Source organism: Atta cephalotes, assembly GCF_000143395.1.
Source record: "Atta cephalotes unplaced genomic scaffold scaffold00026, whole genome shotgun sequence".
NCBI lineage: Eukaryota > Metazoa > Arthropoda > Insecta > Hymenoptera > Formicidae > Atta > Atta cephalotes.
In genome coordinates, this window is record NW_012130090.1 from 1,215,442 (window position 1) to 1,222,830 (window position 7,389).

Consider the following 7,389-nt stretch of genomic DNA (forward strand, 5'->3'; position numbering starts at 1 on the left):
ATATATATATATATATATATATAATATATACATATATATATACATACTATTAGCTGCTTAAAGGCGGGGAGCACAGACTCTTGCATAACGCATAAATATGAGGAACAAAAAAAAATACAATCAATCACAGTCTTTTATTTCACGAAAAAGAAGGAAATAAAGGACTTTGATTGGTTCATCTTTTGACTTATCTGTGATAAGCTTATATGAAATGGACCTCAAAATTGTATGGTAGTTCTGCGCATCACAAATATACCCAAAGGAATGCAGTCTGATTGTGTTTTGTATCAACTGTTTACATGCTAAACGTATAACTTTATGAAAATTTGATCTCATAGCGAAAAATTTTGTTTCTTTTGGAAGAGTAAGAGTTTAAGTAAAAAGATATGGAAAGACAATTGAATATTAATAAATGTATATAAAAGATGCGATTTTATTCAATTTCTTATAAATTAGGATAATTTACAATAGCTGGATTATGAAAATAAATATTTGATGATTTTAAATAGGTTAACCTATCAAAATAGTGTGCTGATGTGTGCGCATGTGCAGATATACGTTACCCGATCACGCGGAACGGTTCTCGACGCATGCATATAATGTTACATCAAAATTGGAGGCCACTTTTTCAAACAAGTTAGCAGTCTAGTGGTATATATATATAGAAGTCTGTGGTTTCTTCTAAGAAGAAAACCACTCACAAAGAAAGTTACCCAATTAGTTTTGAAAAAGTAACAGTTAGAAGTTGTAATATCCTATCTTCTATTAACTAAAATGAGTGCCATTTGCTCGGAAAATTTGATATTCGTTAGAAGAATGGAGTCTGCTCTGAAAATGGGTAAATGAAATTTTTTCATAAATTTTTACTTTTTGTTTTTCTACATGTGTATGAGTAATAACATGTGAGTAATAATGTAAATGAAATAGGAAAGAAAACTTTCGATTTCATTGGTATTCTGGTACTTCAAATGTATTTCTAATTTTTCTTATAGAAGAACAAAACTTACGATAAAATATTTTAATCAAAGAATTATAATGCCTATGAAAGCCGAACACTAGATGTCTGCGTGTAAAAAATTTATTCAATTAATATATAACAGACATTTCAATCCTACTGCGGATCCTTCTTAATATCATATTAATAATAACAATCAATATAATTAAAAAATTGATCGGCTATACAATTAAACTGAACGAAAAATCGAATTATGCGACATGTGGCCGTGTCTTATGATGTAATCGTAAGAAATTGTGATGTTCTCATTATAATCAAGTTAAATGATGAACGCAAAGACAAAATATTTTTAATTTTTCAAATTTCAATTCGTTGAAAACGTATAATAATACATTAATGAAAATGTATAAAGTAAGAAAGTATATGTATATACGTACATATACTTTACGTATATACATTCGTGTAATTTTATAATATTTTATTTTATATTATACCTAAACGCAATTCGAACTTTGGGAGAAATAAATAAAAATATATTCAACACATCCACCATTGAAACCAAGATCTAAGTTTTCCTTTCTATTTCACTTACATGTATTACTCACAGTAGAAAAATTTAAAAAGGAAAAAAAATACGAAAAAATGTCATGTTTAAATATTTTCGGAGTCGGTTATAACGGACTTTGAATCCATTTCTCTAACGAATATCAAATTTTCCGAGCGAATGGTATTCATTTTAGTTAACAGGAGGTAGAATAACTTCTATTTCAAAACTAATTGGATATCTTCTCTTCTCTCTGGGTATCTTCTCTTGTCAGCTTACCGTAAAAAGCGCAGCATTGGGTTAGAACTTGGAAGACAAATAAATGAAAAATGCATACAAACATTTGTAACTATGTATTATAAAGTTTTAATACGAACAATAAATAAATTAAGTGAACTAAGAAAATATAATAATATTAATCATTTGTAATTGATTAATACTATACGGTTAATGTTACTATATTTTCTTAGTTCACTTAATTTACTTATTGTTCTTATTAAACTCACTTTTCACTTAATTTAGTATTCTTATTTAGAATTTTATAATATAGTATATATAGTTGAGTTGACTATTTAACTACAAATTTATAATTAATTAAATTTGATTTGTCATTTTTTTAAAATTGCATAAATATTTATACATTGTAAATAAATGTTACAATAGTTACAATTGTAATATTCAAAGAAATTATGTATTAAAATTTAATACATTTTTTTCAGTGCAATAATTTATTTTTTCAAAATAATAAATTAAACCACTTTAATAAATAAAATAACTTTTAGTTCGTTTTTTTTAGTTCGTTTTTTTATTATGACATTTTTTTCTAGCTATCATTAAAGTGATAGTTTTATAGATATGTGATAATTGATAGATAAGTGATAATTTTAAAAGTTATTCAAAACTTTTAGTTTAGTCATAGCTAGAAAAATATAATTTTTACGTTATTATCAGATTATCATCAAGTTTAATTAGAAAATGAAATATCAAACTTTAATATATCTATATATTAAACATTTAATTTTTATACAAGATTGTTTTATACATATATATATTGTAAAATATACACATAAAGTATATTTTATTTTTACATTCATTAGAAAATAATCAGAGTGTAACGAAATTAGAGCTTTAACGAAATTTACTTTAGCAAACATAATCTAAAGCCAAAAATAAATAAAAAATATTTCTTAAAGGATCATCACAAGACACTAATTTGACATTCTGAAAATGAAATATCTTTCGATTAAAAAAACGAAAAAAATTTTTTAATTATTTCGTAAGAAACATGTAAAAAGGATTTTTTTTCTACATTAAAATATGTATTTTACTCTGAGCGATTTATCGATATTTTATATTATCGCTGGCTCCCGAATTATTTTAATTTGTGCCTAATTCCATCGACAAATAAAAAAAACGATAACACAAACAATAACATAAATAATAGTACATAATAATATTATGTACTATTATTTATGGTGTGTCACGATTTTGTAATCCTAAATATTGATATATTGTATTTATTAGCTGATGGAGTTTCGTTTTTATGTTTTAAAGAGAGCCAGTGGTAACTTTAAGAACATTTTATTAAAACAAATTCAAGATCTTTGATCTAATAATTGTTTGTTCTGAACAAATATTCTATAAGAAAGTTATAAAAGATTAATACGGAATCGGTGTGCGCGAAGTCAGATACGTAGTCAAGAATTTGTACAATTTCTTATCAGTTATCACCACAATTAATAACACAACGTAAATACAATATCTGCAATATCGAACGTATTTAGTCATTATAATGCATATATACATAAGCCAACCACAAGATATTAATAATAACTGAATTGCTCATTCTCTGAGTGCTAAGCATTAGATTGCTCTAGTTTAAAGTTTTCTAGACCAACAAGCAGTATCATCGTCTTGCGTAAATTAGTATCCCTATATAGAATATTTATTACTATTGCCAGATGTCCTTTCGATCATTTTAATTGAAGATTCTTTAAAAGAACTAGAGACTTTATCTATCGATAAAGATTTATGACACTTTTAATTTTTTACTTAAAAATTCTTAGCGATCAAAGCTTAAATTAAGTAAACATTACCGGCAGAATTAATTTAAACATTGAAAAACGAATGAAAAACAAGCTTGATGAATGATTTATATTTTTAAAACTTAGCCAAAAATTTATAATTTCTGACGTTAATTGTCAATGTTATGTCAATGTAATTAGATATTCTGTCAGATTATTTCTGCGCGAAAATTTATTTTAAGTTATCAATGAATATCAAAAAATATTACAGCTGGTGAAGTGAGACACTTCTTGTAATAGGGATTACAAGATACAGATTTCCATCGGTTGTAAGCTAAGCGATTAAGCAATAAGGGATTAAAGTAAAAATTGTGTTATTATGTTTGAAAGCATCAGCGCGATAAACCAACTATCCATAACTGAGCTCCATCAACTGTTGATCATTTACAGTAAACATATGTATGAAAAGATCGGACAATTAAAAATCTCTCAATTACTATGAAGTATTGTAACAATAAATTCATATTTTTTAAATTTTGATAGCGAATACAAGTTCATAAATTATTTGCAAATATATTTATTTGATTCAATGTAGCTGAAATTTATAGAATTAAGATAAATGGACACTTTCTCAAATTCTCAATAAAAATGAACTTTAATTGGCTTTTTCTTATACGGTCCAAAAATTGACAATTTGTCTTCGCGCTACTTCCGTAACTTTACGATCAGATTACCAGATACGCAACTTTTGATCAGCTATGCTGCGAATAAAATTTTCGATGCGATACACATATTTATCTTTTGCCTTGCAATAATTCAGCCACTAGTTGATTGTCTGCACGTTTATTATCGATCCGCGCATACGTTCGCAAAGCAACCGATGGATATGATTAATGACACGTGGCATCGGCGATGCTCACATTTTTTTACATAACAGCTGTACGCCCCTCCCGGGGGTGGAGGGTTATTCCCTCTCACATCTCACATCTCATCGCTAACCGTATATCTCTCCTGGCGAGTACATTTCCAAGGTCAGGTTATGCTCGAATGAGCCGATAAACATCGCCATAAAATCGTGAAAGACAAGTTAAACGACGCACTTCGCGACATACTGGAAATGAAACTTCTAATTAATTAAACTTCACCGAGTATTCAAATGAAAACGCGAACCTCATTGTGTCCCGTCATTCTCCTCTGCGGTTTATCGATCGACAAGCACGCGAATGCAGCTGTAAAATCAACATCGAAAAAAAGATTGAATAACCTACTTTTCATTTTGCAGCGAAAAGAAAATGCATTTTGCATTTGATAAATGCTAACACAATAGCGTCCCTCTTTGAAGCTTTTCTGCTCGTTTTAACATAGCAAATTAATAAAAAAAGTCACAAACAAAATACAAAATCTTTTACTTGTTTCGAATGTTCGTTCCTCTTTTGAGCCAAATTTCATTGATGTTATGTTACTGAGATGTATGTTTAAATCTCTTAATACAGTTTGAAGATTTCTTCGACCACAAGGGATGATCTGTCCGATTTCAATACTCAGCACGATGCTTTTTCACTCATCGTTCTCATTATGTCATCCTCGAGGAAACGACTTTATTTCTCATCAGCTCGTAAAAGCATCCTCGCATAAAAGCACCCTCGCCGATATTATTTTAATGATCGTTGTCCATATATAGAAAGAAAAAAGGAAAATCAAGACTGAAAGAAAGGAAATAGGCCATGGTGGCTGTTCAATTTATTAATATAAAGAGACACAATTGATATTTTTCAATTAGGCTAAATTAATTTTTCAGTTCTCGAAACGACAGAATTCGCCAATAATTTCATCTTCATCAAAACAACAAAAATTAAAGTTCAATTGACGTTTCTTGCTAATTAAACTAAATTAATTTTTGATCTCTGAAATCAACCGATTGATTTTGTGAATTAATTTATCTCCATTAAAACAGTTAAAATAAAGAATTAATCGATGCTCTTGCTAAACCAAAATAGAAATTTTCCAATCTTAGTATCGAAGAATTTCATTACTTAATTAATCTTTACAGTAATAATAAATATAAATTCCATAAAAATTTAGCAATATTTCTCAATAAATAAAATTTTCTATATAATTTTTACGATTAATCGATCTTTGCTTTTTTAATTAATTTATCTATCTTTCCTTGAATAAAATACATATGATTTATGAAAGAAGAAAACGTATGGAGTTGAAAAAGAAGAGCCTTACCGCGTAAGAGCGTGTAGCGACGACGAGGCGCGTACGAACGCCCGTGAAGCTTTTAAATGGCAATCGATCGTCGCCGTCGCGATGAGGTCAACATTGGTTATCCTGAGCGCTGGTTATACGCAAGCTGGATCAACGCATAAGCAATTCATAGCTAACAGACGACGGTGCGGGATCATCGTATCGTTGTATCAATGCCATAATGAATCCCTCAACTGCCCACAAATCAGAATGGAAAGGTAGATGTGGGTGTGATGACGTCGGCATGCGTGATAGCAAATCCGTGTCATCATACCATCATCGTTTCGTATCACCGAGAATGTATCCGCGATCATGTTACGTTTTACATAGCATCATCATTTACGATTAAAATGAAAACATGGTTGAGACAAACATTGACAAACGTTGGTCGGAAACGGATATCACATCGGATCACATCGTCATTATCGTCGAGTTAACAGGACACGCGAGATCTTCTTTGGGATATAATGGGAGTCACAAATAGATCAGCCGGTGATTAGGCGGACACTGTCTTTCACTTCACATAGCAATGGTACTGATACCATCATTATCACCATCACTATTATCGTTGCATCATCGTCGTCATCGTTATCACTTCATGAGCGCACTGAGCGCAAATCAACGATGACGACGAGCCGGCGCGTGAAAGGACACCTGGTTGACAACGAATTCATGGACAGCACGCGTATGCACGCCCACAAATAATAGTAGCACACATTGAGGGTGTCCACTTTTTTTCCCTCCAGCGAATCTCGATTACGGCGCATTTCACCGCGACGTAACGAAAGTCTCGCACGGCACGTACAAGGGCTGGCTAGTTGGCTGGTTGGCAGGGTTGGCTGGCTGGCTCGCTCGGGTGTCGATGTCGAGACGCGCAATCTCGAGGCATCGTCCAACGACGGCGCCACGCTCCGCTCAGCGTCGCGACGCCGGCGTTGACGGCGCGGCGAAAATTCGAGACGACAATGATAACGTCGACGACCATGGGGATAAAGAGGATTGCTGTTGCACTGACAGTAGCAAATGCAACTACGGCCAGAGATTTCGTTCGATTCAATGCGCTACGCAGCTGATACGAATAGGCCCAAGAACTCAACAAATCGTTTAATCTTTAATGGAGAATAATATGATACGAATTGATAAAGTCTCATTTTAAAGAGCAGAATAGTTTTAAACGTGACGTTTATTATATAATTTATTTTTAAATTTCAATGGAAATCATTGAACAACTTTTCACGAGAAAAAAAATTATACTGTTGCATTAAAGAAATAGCAGCTCTTTACTGATCTACAGAAATTGCGTTATAGAAGAAGTAAGGAATCTAGAATAATATTAAAGTTGTGAAGTAACTCTGAATAACATAAGAGAATTTTATATAAGCAATTGATATTATTTGCGTTTATATCATTTAAACACAAACATTGGTTAGAATAAAATTCATAAATTTAGATCAATTTAGGAATGTTAAATATTATTACAATTTTCAAAAAATGTTATTTATTAAAAATAGGAACATGGCTATTATAACCGTTCCTTTTGTATAATATGTACATAAGGAAAAAATAACAGACCAACTATCGAGTAATTGAATAGTCAGAGATTGTCGGAATAAACG